This window comes from Patagioenas fasciata, chromosome 2 (genome assembly GCF_037038585.1).
Source record: "Patagioenas fasciata isolate bPatFas1 chromosome 2, bPatFas1.hap1, whole genome shotgun sequence".
Classification (NCBI taxonomy): Eukaryota; Metazoa; Chordata; class Aves; order Columbiformes; family Columbidae; genus Patagioenas; species Patagioenas fasciata.
In genome coordinates, this window is record NC_092521.1 from 162,534,655 (window position 1) to 162,552,839 (window position 18,185).

Consider the following 18,185-nt stretch of genomic DNA (forward strand, 5'->3'; position numbering starts at 1 on the left):
TTCCCACTCACTGACCCATGGAATAAATTGTTAAACACCAGCTTTTGGCTCTAAGTACTTTCTTTTCATCACTTGTGTTCAAGAGGGAATGGGTTGCAACCCTTCTAAGCTTGATTTACATGCTATTAATTTGCTTTTTCGTTCTGCAGTGATTTATAAGGAGGACACGGGAGTGATGGTGCAGAACTGGTGGTGACGAGCTGACCTGGAAACATGCTCCCTGGTGCAGTTGTGGTCTGACGTGTTCACTCTGCCCCGTCCAGGGCCACCACACAATGGACCCAGCCGACTCCTGGTGCCTGGAGGGGGTCCCGTTGGTGCACACGTGCGTTGTGAGCATGGGTGCACAGCTATCAGAGGGTTGGCTCATGCCATGTGAGCATCACGGCAGAACGTGACCAACTTGTGGGGTCTGTTTGTGTGTGACGTGCTGGTCCTGACCTAAAGGTGGTAAGATCATTCATCCTGAGTTACTTTGACCTTAGATCAACACACATTAAAAATATTTTTTAAAAAAATTCCCTGAAAGCACAAAACCTGAGCAATCTTCTTGTTGCTCCCTGATTCATAAGCCCTTCAGCTGACAATGACATTTTGAGGGGGCGGCAGCTAAGAAAACAGCCGCGACGCTGTCATTTTCTGAATAACCCTCTTCCCATCCTTCTGCCCCTTTGGTGCTCCCAGTCCATCCCAGTTGTTTCAGTGCCCCCAAACTCCATTGGCAGCTGGGATGGGAACAGCTCTGCCCATCCATCTGTGGACCATCCACTGCAGCCTGGCTGCTTCTCACTGGATTCAGCACCCGAAAGTCAGGTAGCCTCCTTTCTGTAAAGCCATAAGCTGTGGTCAGTATTAGCTAAGAGTGTTTGTTTGTAGCTATTTCAGAAAGGGGTAATTTTATTCTTTTTGCATTGTTATTCTATTAGCTGTTCAGGCTTGGCTGTCTGATGGATCCTGACAGGCAGGGGAACGGTGCAGCAGAGCTGCACAGCTCTGTGTTAATGTGGTGGGAAGGCTGCTGAGCCAACCGCTGTCCCCAGCCCTGCAAAGGGACGTGAGCGAGGCTGACAGGTCCCCAGTGCGCTGGAGCATGAAGGGGGTTGCCTGCAGGGCTGTTTTGCCCTGCGGCTCTGCAGTGGGATCCTGCTCTGTGCTGGGGCAGGTGGTTGGTGGGTCCTGTACTTCATCCTGGTGACCCTGGCTGCAGCTGCCATTCGATCACAACAATCCTACTCGGGTCACAACAACCCCGGGCAGCACTGCAGGGAAGAGTGGCTGGAAAGGTGCTCGGTGGAAAAGGACCTGGGGGTGTTTGTTGACAGTGGCTGAACATGAGCCAGTGTGTGCCCAGGTGGCCAAAAAGGCCAACAGCATCCTGGCTTGTGTCAGGAATAGTGTGGCCAGCAGGACCAGGGCAGTGACCATCCCCCGTGCTGGGTGCTGGGGAGGCCAAACCTTGAATCCTGGAGTCAGTTTTGGGCCCCTCACTACAAGAAAGACCTTGAGGTGCTGGAGCGAGTTGAGAGAAGGGAATGGAGCTGGTGAGGGGCTGGAGCACAAGTGTGATGGGAGCGGCTGAGGGACCTGGGGGGTTCAGCTGGAGAACAGGAGCTGAGGGGAGACCTTCTGATCTCTGAACTGCCTGAAAGGAGCTTGGAGCATGGAGGGGGTTGGTCTCTTCTCCCAAGGAACAAGTGATAGGACGAGAGAAAACAGCCTCAAGTTGCACCAGGGACGTTTAGATTGGATATTGGGAAAAATTTCTTGATGGGAAGGGTTGTCAGGCATTGGAACAGGCTGCCCAGTGCAGTGGTGGAGTCACCATCCCTGGAGGGGTTTAAAAGGTGTTTAGATGAGGTTTTTAGTGACATAGTTTAGTGCCAGTGTTAGGTTAACTGTTGGACTCTATGATCTTGAGGGTCTCTTCCAACTGAAATAAATCTATGATCAATTCATACTTCTCTGCCTTGCTGTTCATATTTCTAGTTAGAGCTTTTTGGCTCACTCTGGTTCTCTACCAATAAAAGGACTGGGGCAATTGGTAACAACTGGGCTTGTGCCTGTGTGAAGGACACGTGCTGTTCCCATGATGAAGTGGTGCTGTCGGTAGAGTTGCGTTGACCGAGATTTGCCCTAGATGCACACACACCATACATGTGTTATGGGGTGTAAGGAAATTTTAAAAAGAACTCTACTTTATGAATTCAACAATAGTTCGGGTGACGTTTGCCTTAGCAGTGATACAAGCAACTATGCCCTCTTGGAGACAACCTATAGCCTGGATGTCATCCTCTACCCAAGTCATTGCAGAATGGCTATAGTTGCCCCACAACAGCTCTGGCCTGATATGGTCCTGTCCTGGGTGGCTTGTGGTGACATGTGGTTCATTTGAACTGTAGAAATATTTAAGCATCTTTAATGGATAGCAAGGTACTTCTGTGTCAGAAAAGACAGCAAGGAAATGATTCATTCATTGAGTGGGATGTACAAATGTACAACTCGTGCATCAACTCTTGCGTATTTCATTTTCTTTTAATTAAATGCAGCTTACGAAACATTTTAGGAATCCTTCCAGGATTAGAGTAGCTCTTGCTTCATGAAGGCTCTAATCAGCTCCTGAGCTCAACGCACTTTATTAGAAGTTAATATTCAGTCACATGCATTGCTCTCTGTGGAGACCTTCTGGCCTTTAATCTGTTAAAAAAGCACAAATGTGGTCCCAAAGAAAGACAGGCATTGAATTGTGACTAGCTTGACAGAGGCTTTTCATTCATTTGAAGCTTGTTTGATGTCACAGTGCAGCATAAAGGATAAAGAAACAAAGGCTTTAAAATATACACGAACTGGAATCGCAGATGCTCTGGTAGCTGGAGGACAAAAGAAAATAATGAACTATCCACCCACATTCCCCTGAGAGCACAGAAATCGCCACACCTGGGCTCCTCGACACTCGGTGCACACAGCCTGGGGAGGTGACTGCCCCACGAACGCTGGGGTCGGAGCTGCGATATCACAGATCTTCTGCTGGATGTGTCCGGTGGTCCAACCTCCCCCCGTGCAGAGGGACCCGCTGACATCCCCCCCATCCGTAATGGGATACGTGGGGCCATGCATGTACACACAGATGTACTGGCTGACTCCAACATACAGCTACTGTGTGCAAGCCCGCCGCATCTCTACGCCTCAATCTCATCGTTTGCTTATAGGTACTAGTAGATTAATATTTGTTATTTAAATTGTGGACTGGGCTCTGCTGCGTGCTGGGAGTTAAAAGCACAAAAAAAGGCAGTCTAGTAAATCCATGTTGTTGTGTGGAACCCTGTTTGCAACCAGCTAGAGTTTGGCCACCTATAGTGCATTTTATGCATGTCTTTAATATGCCTACAGAGCAAATACTCATTATTTATTAACATCTGAAATCCCATTTATGAACGCACTCTCAATGCAAAGAGCTGGTCTCATGTGAACTCCATTTGAAAAAAATCCTCTGTATGCAGAAGACACCAAAAACTGGCAGTGGGGAATTGAATTCCATCTATTTTTTCTTTATTTGGAATCTAAGTAGGGTGGCCATGGGCCTGATCCAAACGGATGCTGCAGGAACATGCATTGCGTTGGCAGCGGGGGATGTGGCTCTCCTCTTCCTTTTCCCTCCCCCTCCTTGCTAAATCTGCACTTGTTTAAAGGACAGAATGTACAGATCCCATATGTTTGCTAGTGGTTAGGGTTTTTGGTTTAAAAAAACCCACAACCCCAAACATTATTGACACTGCTCTCATATGAAATGGTATGATTTGTGAGTTTATAGCGTATAAAATATAAATGACAGAAATGCCAGCTTGATGTGAAATGGATGTGAGATTGTGCAGCAGAGGTTTGGGCTGCACGTCATTAAACTGTATGGCTGAATGAGTTCTGCTACGTGCACCGAGGAGGTAAGTGATGGATTAAGCAAATTGGAAACCATTCTAAAAAAGGTTCAGATAAAACAAAGATTCAAAAATGAACAAAAGGGACAAGTTCTTAATTACGAGAGAACTAAACGAAACCAGCTCCATCTGGAAAACCAGGAAAGCCCTAATAATCAGCATTACTGGGCTTGGCCAGGCTGCTGCAGTGTAATATTCAGAATAACTTTGAATTACATCTAGCCCCAAAGCAAATAGCTCCTGCCAGAATGCCTGCGTACATTAATGTCCTTTCTCTGTAGCTGGATAATGTGGGAATTTCATAGAGTATCTCTTTCAAATGAATCCTTGAAAGATATCTGAGCCACCACAGTACTTTTGCATTGCTGCGTTACCCAGTATACGTACATATAGCGAAGGTAAGGAGGAAACTGCCCACTGACCCGCTGTTGGCATGTTTGATGTTGTCACAGCTCAAATGGATCGCTAGTAGCTGCTTACGCAGGTGAGAGGGCTGCTCAGCACCTCCCTTCCCTGAGGAACTCAAGAGGTTTTATCCTGCGATTGAGGCCACCCAGTGCTCACACCTTCCTGGGCTTCTCTCCTCCTCCAGAGACACCCACCTGGGGCTGGTACAAAGGAATTCACCCCTTGGTGTCCACTAGAGCTGTTTTATTAGCTCTTTAAATAGAAAGTCGTGCCCACCAGTGACCTCTGTGATTGCAGAAAGGAAATTAACGGCTTCGAAGGACATTGCTGACCTCTGGTACCAGGACTAGAGCCAGGGTCACCATTCAAGCCCAAGCAACGACAGCGTGAAAATGTAGAGGGAACGTATCTTAATACTCTGGGAACACTGACAGATATCCTAGCTTCCATGCTTTGCCTGGTTTGTTTTTAGTTTTCTTTTCCCTGTTGTATTGAAGTAAAGGGAAAATTAACTTGGGCCAAAACAGGTTTGGCTTTGAATTTTTTCTACCCATGGGCTCAAACTCTTGTCCAGGAGTAAATCTGAAACAGGCAACAAGTTCTTGAATCAGATGATATCTGCCTGATGTGGTCAGCATCGTCAGCATTGCAAATGGTTATTTGTTTTGATTTTTAATTTCAAATCATCTAGTTTGTTGGAGAGGTTAAGTTCAGTTAAATTAGCCTCCAGTGGTTGGAACTCAGGTAGTTTGGTGTCCTCTTGTTTCAAGAGTAACGGTTCAACCAGCAGAGGAGGCGCAATAACATCTCATACAACGTGAACTGTTCTCATATTTACTGCTGGCTATCAAGGAAACCAAGCACACATGGAAGAAAGTGAAAAAGGACAGAACTAAAACATGCATTCATTTTCTGTGGAGTAACAGAACCACTGAAGAAAGAGCAAATGGGTGCACCACATTTTCCACGGACAGCTGACCAGCTTTATGTGGTTCGGCATAAGTCAGTTTGTAATTAAGTCAAGCTGTCCTGGTTTAAGCACGTTAACATATGGAGGAATGTACCAGTCTACTCAGTCAAATTGTGCGTGAAGCAAACACGGAATCATATTGAAACTGTTAATGTAAATTCCTTCTTTAAATATGATGGTCTCTAGTGGGTTGAGGTAAATCCGCACTTTGTGTAGGCATACACACCTGCACTCACACCATCCAAAACGCACTGAATGCTTCCCCTCACTCAGAACAGTTCCATGTGCTCCTGGAAGCGTAGAAGCATTTTGGTTGGAAGAGATCCTCAAGATCACTGGATCCAGCTGTTAACTGGCACTAAACCGTGTCCATGTCTACATCCTCCTGAGACACTCCACTGTCTGGGATGGTGAAGGATCAGCCCCTGCTATTTCATGGAAAAATGGCATTTAAAACAAAAAATCCTTTAACTCATCACAGCAGTTTTGGGATGCCACTGCTCGGTTTCTTTAGCCTGACACAAACTCAGAGAGCTGTTTTCTTGTGTGACTGGTTCTTGGTGGTCACCAGCATCGCTCATTGTCTGTGATGGAGTAAGAGAGCAGCACAACTCCTTCCCTGCATGAGGCCGCGCCAGGCAAGACAACCAGCCCACGGTCAGCACAGGTTTATTCATGTTTTAGAAGAGGTGCTTTTAAACTTTGACGTTTCTGTCCCATGATCATGGTGGTGGGAAGGTGGGTGAACGATCCTGAGTCACAGATGGGCAAGACTCTGTGGTTTCAGCCGACTTTCCCCTTCTATTTTTTTTTTTTTGTGCTGTTGGAAACCAGCAACTTAGATAAGAGAAATAGCAAAAGAGTGTCTGTGGAATGGACATCTTCCTTGCGCACTCTACTGAAGGTGGCCAACACCAAAACAAGTCTTTTACCTTTACATGAACCAGTTCTATGTGGTATATAAGCCATAAGGTACTAGCACGTAACTGAGTCCCTTCTGACACAATAACATGCCTGATACTATAAGCTTGGTTTAGTTCTTTCTGGGTAGGCTGTACATGAATCCTGCTCTTAAATCAAGCTGAAGTTTTCCAGAAGACAAAGCACAGTGTGGGTCAGTCCAGATGCAGAGCTGACCTGCTAAACTACGCGAGCGCAACAGCTGCTCCAGTAATGGAACTGGGAATCAAAACTGCTGAGATTTGCACAGCTTTATACCGTTGTCATTGGTTTTCTTGGCTGGTAATGCAAGAAGAAAACAATAACATTTGAGTCATCTGAACCTACAATAATAATAATACTAATAATAACAGGATTCCAAAGGCTTTATTTTGTGTGTATCCTGCCATTATTGACTTGCCCTTTGAAATTACTTTTCTGAAAATAATAGAGCTTCTTTTTTCACTGAGGGTTGGGGCCAGATTCATTTGTCACCTACCTTTTGAAAAGAGAGGAAAACAAGCAGGCAAACACCATTTTGACTTCCAGAATTTAGCATTTCAGTTCAAGTCTAATTACAGAGCTGACAATCTGCATTTCAAAGGTTTCAGACTTCTCTTCTTACAGTTTATTAATAAATAATAGTTAACAGTCAGCTCTCTTGGCAATTAAGGACCACACATCCCATCAGAAATAGGGACTTCCATGATACTTGAAAAACTTACACTGAATGATTCTTCTTTTCAGCTGCATTCAGACAATACAGGTTTGGAGATATAAAAAAATACCCTGATAGGAATTCAAAGCCTCTGTAACAACCCCCCAGGCCTGGGATTTGTCTAATAGTTTGCTATTAAATAGATTTTTGGCTGGAAAGAAATACCAGACAGTGTTTCCCTTGTTCCACCTCTTGGGGTAGTTTTATTTCTTTTAAATTGGCATTTGACTCTTTAGCACAAACTTGTTGTCAAGATGCTGGAAGCTCCAGGGATGGTATAGGTCACCAGGTTCTCAAAGCTTGTGCTGATTCCTCGTGGAAGGTGTTCCTTTCCCAGCATGTCTAAAGCAGGACAGAATGATGATATTAAGAATAATAATAATAACAACACTAATAAAAACATTCAAAGCAGTGATTTTTCCATTTGGGTCCAACTACCCCCTTGAAAGAAGCAGCAGAACACTTAAGCTTGCATGGAAAAAACCCAAAATCATGTCAGAAGATGTCTGCCTCAGTCCTTTGCTCTTCTTGATTTCTGCTGGGTGCAGACAATACAGGGAAGCTCTGATTCACCAGGTGCAAAGTGTGACTGACGAGTGTCAAAGGCAATCGGTGCCAATCAGTGTGAAGTAGGGCAGACCCAGAGCTGCATGCTGGACACTGCGGCCTGTGCCAAGGGAACACCGGCTGGTTTAGGGGCCCGGTGCAGAACTGGCTCATCAAGCAAACCAGGTAGTTCAATCAAATTTGTTTAGCCTAACTGGTCTGATTTCCTGCAGCCAAATAGCTGGCACACAGCGTGTGTGTGTATTCCCGTACGGTGAAAAGTCACTCTTCGCATTTCTGTTCCTGTTCAGGAGTTCCAAGACTGCATATTTGAGTAGCATCTCTGCAAAGTAACTATTGTGTTTTATCATTTCAGTGGCTTGGTTGTGAAATTCATGCTTGAGGAGAAGTCCCAAAGTCCCAAATAGCATCTCCTCTGTCCTGATTCTTTCCTCCTGCCACTTCTGTGCCGTTGTAACTCCCTGGGACCTCATCTCCATGCCTTAAACATCAGACACTCACTAATAGACTTGTAGAACACTGACTGGATGAAAATGGCATATCAAATTCAAGGCTGGCAGTGAATCAAAACCATTGGTTTGAACCAGCTTCTCCTTTCCTTCACCAACACAGAAATCAGGAGGAAAAGCACCTTTCTTATTAGCAAATGGTAATGGAGCCAAATTTAAAGAGGAGAGAGGAAAAGTATATTCCCTATGGTTAATACTCTTAGCTAATGTAACCGATTTCGCTTTATCAAAGTCAGTTGTAGGTGTAACTGAGCTCTGAATCTTCATTCTCATTGCATGGCTAGGCGGAGCGGGGATCTAAAGGGTTAACAGCACAACTGCTAGTCTCCTTTGTATTTATCTGTATGACCGTAAGTAATGTATATTTTGAGCAATTGCATCCAAAATGAACAGATCTGTGAGAGGAGATGGATCACTTGCAGAGCAGAACAGGAAGAGCCTGCAGCTGTCTTCCAAAAGCACAGCCTGGGTGTTTTCTAGGTCCTAGCGCCATTCCCAGCACATCCTGAGGCTTGAACACTTAATCAGCGTGATTATCACCACCCAAACGCCGCCAGAGTTTGCTTTGCACGTTTACTTTTTTCGACTAAATGAATAACCTCTCGAAAACTCTGTAACATTTCAGCCTCTGTCGTAATTCTTCTGCGTTTTGGACGGTTTTCCTGCCTGCTTGGGGTTTGGCGCTTGTGTAAAGAGGTGTGACAAGAAAAGTTATTCACAGGAGAGTGTAAGATAAAGGAGGCAGCTCAGACTGATTTAGCGAAGGCCTCATCCTCCTGGGGCTGAAGCCTGGCCATGGTGTGAGCAGATGCAGCAGCTCCTATTGCTATTTCAGGGCGAAACTGTATCTGCTTAGACGAGGGGAGGGATTTTATTCCGGGTGAGCAGATGTTTTGTCAAAGTGGTGTGAGCTGCAGGGAAACTGTGCTGGGTCTGTGTATTTTCATTGTCTCTGGATCTCAGCGGGTGCATCGCTGCTGCCTTGCGGCAGCTTTCCTTCTTGGCGTGCTCGAGACCCAAATTCGCCGGGAGCTTGTCCTGCCTGGGCCCCAGGAGGTCCCTGCTGGCGTGACAACTGCCCAGACTGAGATTTATGGGGCTATCTCAGAAGCACCCTCCTGTTTCATCAGTCTCAAAGTATCTCTTTGGGCACAGTGAACAACTAACTACCAGGGAGCAACTCGGCTAAGCCTCCTGGTCTTGGTTTCATGGCACAAGCTCTCTTTGTCCCTCTTTGGAGGTGGGATGAAGATCAGCTGTCCTACACCTCCATAAGCAGTGTCGAGCCCCAGGCCACTCCAGTGCTTCATGCTCACCCCTTCCTAGAGCTCCGTCTCTGCTGTAAGGACTCCACAAGTGCCTGTGCCTTTTTTTCTTGGCCACAGCTTTCAATTTATGCTTGAATGCCACCAGAATATAGAGCTCAGGCTTCTGAGGAGTCCAGGGTCTTCTCCCTCCCTTTACAGCCTTGGTTCTTGGCTTCTCCTCTGAATCACAAAATGTCCCTTTCCCTGCAGCCAACTCACTGCTCTTTCTCCCATTTCTTCTACATTTCTCTCCCTCTTTCTCTTAAATAGTTGGCAGGAGGCCCTTTCTTTCATAACTTTCAGTCATTTTTGCCAGGTGACCCTGTGAGTAATCTCCCCCAACAAATAAGCAAAGGCCTGATTAAAAGACCACTTCTGGCAGAAAGAATATTCTCCTTATGAACCCCCTCATTATTCTCTCCAGTGTTTCTCTCAGGCAAACACCACGAAATGCAGATCCCCCACATACCCAGGCCAGACACAGCTCTGTGGCACACAGGCGGTTCTGATTTCCCACCCCGATGAATGGCTCTGGGAAGAAGTTAACCTCTTGAGGCCAGGAAAAAGGCAGCAAAAGACTTAATAGTTGTGGTGATTCACACACGCTATTCCATGAAGTGGCACAGCAATTGCCTTTATTCCCCAGAGCTGGGCACATCATTTTTTTTTTGGTCAAGTTTCACCCAACAGGCATTTTAAATGCCACGGTTTATATCCTAGATGAATTTCACTTGTGAGTGTTGTTGCTAAGACAGACCATATTGTGGCATCAATTTTTAATCAGGCGGTTCCCTCAAACTCAACAGGGAGTTCTGCCTGAGATCCGCTGGCGGTATAAATCAAGAAATTGAGCTGTTAGCATTTTTTATTACTCACTTCATGCCTCTCAGTGAAAAAGAAGGAAGAGAAAAGAAGAGAGAGTTTAACAGAAGAATTATCTAAATATTGCACCTTTTCTGATGAAATCGGTCTGTTTTACATCCATGAACGTGCAGCATCAGCCTTCCCTGGAATTCAGTTTGCTTTTCTTTCTGGTGCTTAGATGCTTGAGTTTGGTACTCCTGACATTTGCCTGGCAAGGAGCTGGATGCTTGACCCTATTCAGGACAACAGCAACAAGAAGAGAGACAAACCGTGCCCGCTGGTGAGCCCGAACTCACGCAAATAGAGGTGGAGGTTCTTGCAGCACACAGTTTCCCTGAGCTACATTAGATCAGGTAGAAGTAAAATCCAGTCCTAAGAGTGAGAGTATTTGGGAAGGCAAAGCCACATCTTGTGAATGAGAACTGCACCAAAAAAGAGAAAAAGCAGGTGTGTTATGTGAATATTTTCTCTATGAATCCAACCTGGGATGCTGCATTTCAGCAGCTCAAGCTTCGGAGGTGGTTGTAATCCTCATGGTAGGCTGAATGCTTACCCTGATGTCCTTCTCTTTATCAAGGATCACCAGGGCATTTGGTAGAGAGACATGATGGGCAGTATTGGCTCTAAATAAGCTCTGTCAGAGGCACAGAAGAGGGCAGAGGTTTGACACCCCCTGAGATGGTGCTATTTTCTCCCACCGGCAGCAACACCCATCTAAGCCCTTCCCTGCCCTTCCCAGACCTTCTGGAACAGTTCTGCAATTCCTGCGGTTCCTGTGTCAGGAGCAGGGGCAGTCTGGCCCTGAAATCCTGGTGCAAAGCTCAGTCAAGGCTGTAGAATATTTTGGGCAGCAGGTTTTGTATCAGTTGTTCGTCTAACTCTCTTAGTAGCGATGAGCTATAAGAGATTGTGAATGTTCCCCCCTCACTTAAGGTAACATAGCGATTTGGCTCTGCTAACAGCCAGGCACACAAACAACTGAGAAATCTTCCAGAGGCCAGATGCAAATGCAATTGTTAAAATAGTGCCTAGGTCACTGGTTGCAACTTCAGCATTTTTATAAATTTGTTTTTGTACCAATGTCAAAGGCACTAGGGCTCTCTGCTTGCATCAGTACAAATCTGGATTAATGCAGTTAAAGCCTAGCAGAGTTGTATCAGTGCAAAATAAGTTAAAACGGGCTCGGAATCAGACTCAGAAAGTTACCCTTGTGTCACTTAGTAAGACATATTTCTTTTGGCTTCCATTTAGATTTGGTCCTTAAGGAGCCTGTCATAAGAGATATATGATCTGGGCAAGAGGCCAGCTTACAGTCTGGAAGAAACAGCAGGGCTCCCAGCGAAGTAGGGAACAGGGTAAAATGAGCTCTTGACTATTATTCTGTAATTTTGTAAATACGTGTAATTTTGAATTATGCAGTAAAATTCCCAGTATGCAGTGACATGATGGAAGGGCCTTCCCATCTACAGCCTATTTGAGGGGGAAGCTGTTTACAGAAATCTTTGAAACAGCTGCCACAAGGTCCTACACTTCCTGGCATGTAGCATCTTGAAAATTTCTAGGAAATTGAATCTGCTTTCTTAGCAGATAAGAGCTAAGATGCCTTCACAGCAGCAGCTTTTAAGCCATCAGCTTACCACAGCAAAAAATTAATGCAATAGCCTCCCCCCAGCTCTGAGTTCACGGCTAAACTCTCATTGCCACCAGGGACTGACATTAAATTAGGTGCTAAGACCCCATTTGTATCAACCAGCAATATTACCATCACTTAACCATCCATTAGGTCATTGAATACCACTTGATTTTTCCAGAGGCCAGGCTTTCAGGCTCCTGACATCGATCAGGAGTAGTCCATCCACCTAGGTAAAGCAGCAGTGGACAGCAGAGACGTACACGGGTTTTGCAAACAGGTATCCTTGTTACAGCTGTAACAGGAAACCTAGAAAACCAAGGATTTTCAAGAAGTAGTGTTTGAAAATGCTCCTTCAGATCTGATTGAAAACCAAAAGAACTTGGCAGATGTTTACAGGAAATCCTAGGGTACAAGTGACAGTTTCCAACCATCTTTTGTTGTGTAGGGGAAGTTTGCTAAAACTTTATACCCAAGCTAGACTTCTGAGCGCTCCAGGACATTTTAAACTGCACAGGATCCACACTTAGATGAGAAAAGGAAGAGCTGTGTTGCCTGTACGAGAGGTCAGTTGCAGACGGGTCAGAAGGAGCTGCAATGTTGGCTTAAGTCGTGGAGCCTGGGTCTGAAATCTGAAAGGATAACTTCAGATGGCGTGCAGAACCGCACACACAGGCACTGTGCCCAGAGCCTCTGAAGGCTTTTGGATGACCCTGGGAGAATGCATGGAATTCCAGAGTAGGCAGATGGGGAGGGTCTACACGGCTTCCAAAACAGTTTTTGGTGTTTCCTAATACATTTACCAATGCTACAGTTGTCTGTGTGCCTCTACATCGTCCCATTCTGCTCTGCACTGGTGTGGCCTCACCTGGAGCACTCTGTGCAGGTCTGGGGACACAGGATTAAAAGGATATTAAGCTACTGGAGAGAGTCCAGGAGGGCCACAAAGGTGGTGAAGGGTTTGGAGGGCAAGTCGTATGAGCAGCAGCTAAAGTCACTTGGTTTGTTCAGCCTGGAGAAGAGGAGACTGAGGGGAGAGCTCATGGCGGCTCCAGCTCCTCACAAGGGGAGGAGGAGGGGCAGGGCTGAGCTCAAATTTTCTTTAGTGACTGATGACAGAACCTGAGGGAATGGCAGGAAGATGTGCCAGGGGAGGTTTAGGTTGGACATCAGGAAAAGGTTCTTCACGTAGAGGGTGCTGGACACTGGAACAGGCTCCCCAGGGAGGTGTCACGGCCCCAAGCCTGACAGTGTTCAAGAAGAGATTAGACAAGGCCCTCAGACACACGGTGTGAACTGTGTGGTTGTCCTGTGCAGGGACAGGAGTTGGACTCAATGGTCTTTGTGGGTCCCTTCCAGCTCAGGGCATTCTATTCCCAAACTGTGCCTCACACCCCACTGGTGCTCTATGGTGGGGAGCCTGGATCTGCACCCCAGCTACGACCTGACACTGTGTTGGGCACCACAGTGAGGGATATAGGCACAAACTGTCCCTTCTGCGCTGTCCACATGGGAACCAAGCCTCAGCTCACAGGCTGGAGGGGAACCATGGTGTCCTCAAACAGGTCTTCTAATCTGGGGGAAAAGAGCATTGGTCTAAAGAGCCTGTGGTCCCATATATAGACATTACTATGACAAGAAGACTGCAGCTGGTCTGTGGAGCAATATCACACACAGCCTTCCCCTGCGCTGTGACCAGGGTGCAAAGCCCCACATGGATCTAGAGCTACAGGGTGGTCTACGATAAACACTAAGGGCTGGCGAGGCCCCACTGGTATGAATTGTTTGGGAATTTCTTTGTTAAACTCTTGGCCACAACGGCATCTTGTGGCAATGACTTCCACAGGCTGATTACACGTTGCCTAAAAGGTATTTCCTTTCAGAATTGTGAATTATCTGCCTTCCATTGACTTGCCCTCATACTTGTGGCATTGGACTGGGAAGTGAAGACATTTTATCCTACAAAGCTATGCTGTGGCATTTTAACACAAAGCTCGGTGCCCGTCTTTTAGCTGAAGAATGTTTCTGCCAGGAAAAGTTGAACGTTGCTGTTACTGGGCTTACCAAAGGACGGAGGGAAGAGAAGGAGAAGCTCTCGCTGGGTCTGTGGAGCAGAGCCTGCTCACGTACTGGTCGGGAAGCTTCTGCTCCCATATCCTCATTTCATAGTAAGGCTACATCTGCTCGATAATTAAACCCACATAAAATCAGTGGGCGTTCAACAATGCCAACTCTTGATGCAAGTGAAGCTATTTAGACATAGATAATGCTCTGAATTAAATCTAACCAGTAGAAGCTACATTTAAATCTATTTAAAGGTAAATTTTATTTGCATTGTACCAGTGTAAATGGATTGATTTTTAAATCAAATTTAGCCCTACCGTGGAAACTTCTTAGCATACACTAGGTTTCCTCAGTGAAGAACCTTGCCTCTGGAGACATCACACAACACGTTTTTGCGGCTAACAGTTCCCATTCATTATACAATGTGCTTGATTCCAAAAAACAAACCAAAACAAAACGAGGCTGGATGTCAGTGCAGGATATGCCGCTATTGATCTTCCTGGCCCCTGAGAATAGTTTTAAGAGAGTTAGTTGGCTTTTGCAATCTTCTGAGGTGAAGAGGAGGGAATACTTAATTATCAGCAACTCTGACAGTGATTGGGGTTGACAGCCTGAAGCAGAGCAACAGGATGAAAGTGAAAAGGCACTGGCAGCCAGAAAGGTCCTTGTGTAGGAATGTGGGGGGTTTGGGGTGACGGAAGGGGTTAATTCTCTAAGAAAGATAATCTGCAGTGCTGCACACTTTATTCTTTTGGTTTTGGTGGGTGAGCACAGCTCTTCATGCTGACTTCTTTGAGGCGTTATTGGCTCTGCTTCTTTGACAGAATAAAAGGGCCTTTGTTTTCCATCAAGGACCACTGCAATCCATCCACATACCCAAGGCCCCAGGAGGGGAGGTGGACGTGGAGGAGCTGCCTGTGGTCCTTCCCCCACAAACAGCATCAATAAAATTATTGAAATAATTCACATCATTATTGAAATCTTATCAAGGAAAACATTCTTCAGTATTTATATCGGTGAGTCTCCTGATGTAAATGCTGACTTAAATAAAATTCACAGCAGGGCTGGGAGCCTACTCAGTATGTCTGAAGGTCTGTCAAGTGAGTCTGAACACAAATAATTTGGGATGAAGTTGCTCGTAGAGTCTTTTGCACCTGACCATTACTGTCTTGGAGAGGATTTAAGAAGTTTCCCTGCATTTTATTGTCTCTGGATCACAGATGTGAGAACAGGTTGAACCTCCAGTGGAATGAAGATAAGTTTTTAAAAGACAAAGTTCCCAATTCATCCTACTTAATGGAAGAGAATTAGGAACCTGCTGATGTTGGACCCCTGGTACAGTCCATGGTGAAGGACAGAGGCATCTCCTCTCCCCTTCCAAAAGACAATGTAGCTGATCTAAACCCCAGATATATTTTGTTTATTCCTTGGTAAGTGCCAAAAGAGTTTAAACTTGGCTCCAAATTTAGTAATAGCCAATGGATCCCTCAAATTACAGCCATAAACATCTAGATGCCTTCTCAAGGTTTTATATTCATCTGGATGTTATAGGAGCAGTACATGCATCTGTGTATGCACATATCTGTATTTATGTAAATAGCTACCAGAAAATGGTTGGACAATAAGTGAAATGTATACCAGCAATCCTGAATTTCGTACTTGCGCATCCTCAGGTATCTGGATGGAAGTGGATTCATTGCAGGATTTGGGCCCTGAGGAGCAAATCAAACAGCAGACAGTTTTCCTTTGCATTCCTCATTGTACTACAACTAAGAAAAAAGAAAAAAGAGAGAGAACACAAATGTAATACGGAAAAACTACCTAAAATTCAGGCAGATAAAAACAACAGAAAAGACATTAAAAAACCTCAAGAAAATGAATAAATATTCATGAAAATATTCAAAAGCTCGTACGCTTTCATCAGTCACCACAGGAGGGAAATATTAATTTGAAGTAGTAATAAAAAAAAACCTTTAAAAGGCTTTAAAAAGGGGGGGAAGGAACAGCACAACCTCTGCTCTCATGGGCTCCCACAGCCAATGCACAGCTGAGCTGTGGCCAAGAGCTTCCCCTCCAGCTCAGCCTTCCCTGGAGACTTCAACTGCTTGTGTTTAAAATGCACATACTTGCCTCAAATCGTACAAAATACCCCTTCCGTCTGAATTTTCCCTTGCATTCACATCACAGCAGTGCAGGAAAATAAAAAGGAGTGCTAATCTATCCTACAGTTACTTGAATGAGGACTCCGGGCAGGGGCTTGTGAGTGGATTTGACAGATGTACGAGCAGATGGTGAGGGACACTCCCTGAGAGCAGCCGATTCCCAGGCCTCCCTGTCCAAAAAAATAACTTTCCACGGATAATGTGATTTTCAGAGGGAAGTAATACAGTGTTCACGTCTCACACCAAAACTTCTCGATCATTTCTTGAATGCGCAGTGGCTGTGTGAGAACGCCTGCCTTCACAAAAGTGCTGGTTAGCGATGATACGCCACGGGGCTCGACCTGACCCTTGCAAAACCCGAATTTGCAGCCCAGCAGCTCCGTCTTGCAAGCTTCTCCACGGCTGCATGGCTGCAATCGGCGGCCGAATCGGGATCACCCCATGTTTGCGCTGGGTGTGACATATTAGGCCAGTTTTGCCTCTGCCAGAACAAGCTGTGTGAAATAACACATCCCATGAAGTCTCCATTTAACGTGCGCATTTCTGCACTGAAATACACCGTGCAGGAGAAGGGCTGGTGCCTTGTTAAATGTCTGTGAGCAAACCCCTATACTGAACGTGACACTATGAAATGGACCCGATGGGCCTGTTTTGAGGCAGGTGATTTGACACAAAAAGGTGCTTTTCTGATGAAATGGGGCGGCAGCTGGGAGAAGTGCGTTCCTACCGCTACTGGCATGTTTTTAGCAGCAAATTAGCCTCAGCTGCCTGTTTCTTATAGAGGCCATCCACATCAGCCCCTGATACTGACTTGCTGAGGGCTCTCAGCCTGCCTACATTGCCGTTCTCTGCCCGGTGGATTTATCTTCTCTACATTCAATTACGGCATGGTGGGACAGGACCCTTTCAGCCCGTGTTTTGCGCAGCTCCTGAGGCAGCAGAGCCCCAGTTCAGAGCAGGTCCACCCCATCACCCCACCATGTCAGAGCCCTTGGCATTTGGGGCAGCAGGAGCCTCCTAAGAGACCTCATGGCAGCTACAGCTTCCTCACAAGGGGAGGAGGAGAGCAGGTGCTGAACTCTTTAGTGACCTATGACAGAACCCGAGGGAATGTCAGGAAGATGTGCCAGGGGAGGTTTAGGTTGGACATGAGGAAAAGGTTCTTCACCCAGAGGGTGCTGGACACTGGAACAGGCTCCCCAGGGAGGTGTCACAGCCCCAAGCCTGACAGTGTTCAAGAAGAGACTGAACAACACCCTCAGACACACGGTGTGAACTGTGGGGTTGTCCTGTGCAGGAACAGGAGTTGGACTCCATGATGCTTGTGGGTCCCTTCCAACTCAGGACATTCTGTTATTCTCCCTACCAGCCCAGCCGCAGGAATACCAGGAGTGGCTGGGACAAGATGCTGCATTAACAAGAAATAATCCCCAAATCACATCTGGAATATTGTGCCCAGTTCCAGGCCCCTCAGTTCAAGAAGGACAGGGAACTGCTGGAGAGAGTCCAGCGCAGGGCAACAAAGATGCTGAAGGGAGTGGAGCATCTCCCGTGTGAGGAAAGGCTGAGGGAGCTGGGGCTCTTGAGCTTGGAGGAGACTGAGGGGTGACCTCATTAATGTTTATAAATATATTAAGGGTGAGTGTCAGGAGGATGGAGCCAGGCTCTTCTCGGTGACAACCAATGACAGGACAAGGGGCAATGAGTTCAAACTGGAACACAAGAGATTCCACTTAAATATGAGAAGAAACTTCTTCTCAGTGAGGGTGCCAGAGCCTGGCCCAGGCTGCCCAGGGAGGCTGTGGAGTCTCCTTCTCTGCAGACATTCAAACCCGCCTGGACACCTTCCTGTGGAACCTCAGCTGGGTGTTCCTGCTCCGGCGGGGGGATTGGGCTGGATGAGCTTTTGAGGTCCCTTCCAATCCCTGACATTCTGTGATTCTGAGATCTTTGAGAAGGCTCAGAGCAAGAAAGGGGCTTAGGGGCTCCTGAAGAGAAGTGTGGTGGGAACTGGCCCAGGGAGGGGGCGAGAGGAGGAACAAAAGGCGATGGCTTCCCTCAGAGCCAGCCCTTAGCTGGGCTTGTGTCCCCCGGCAGCCACCGGCCTGAGAAGCCGAG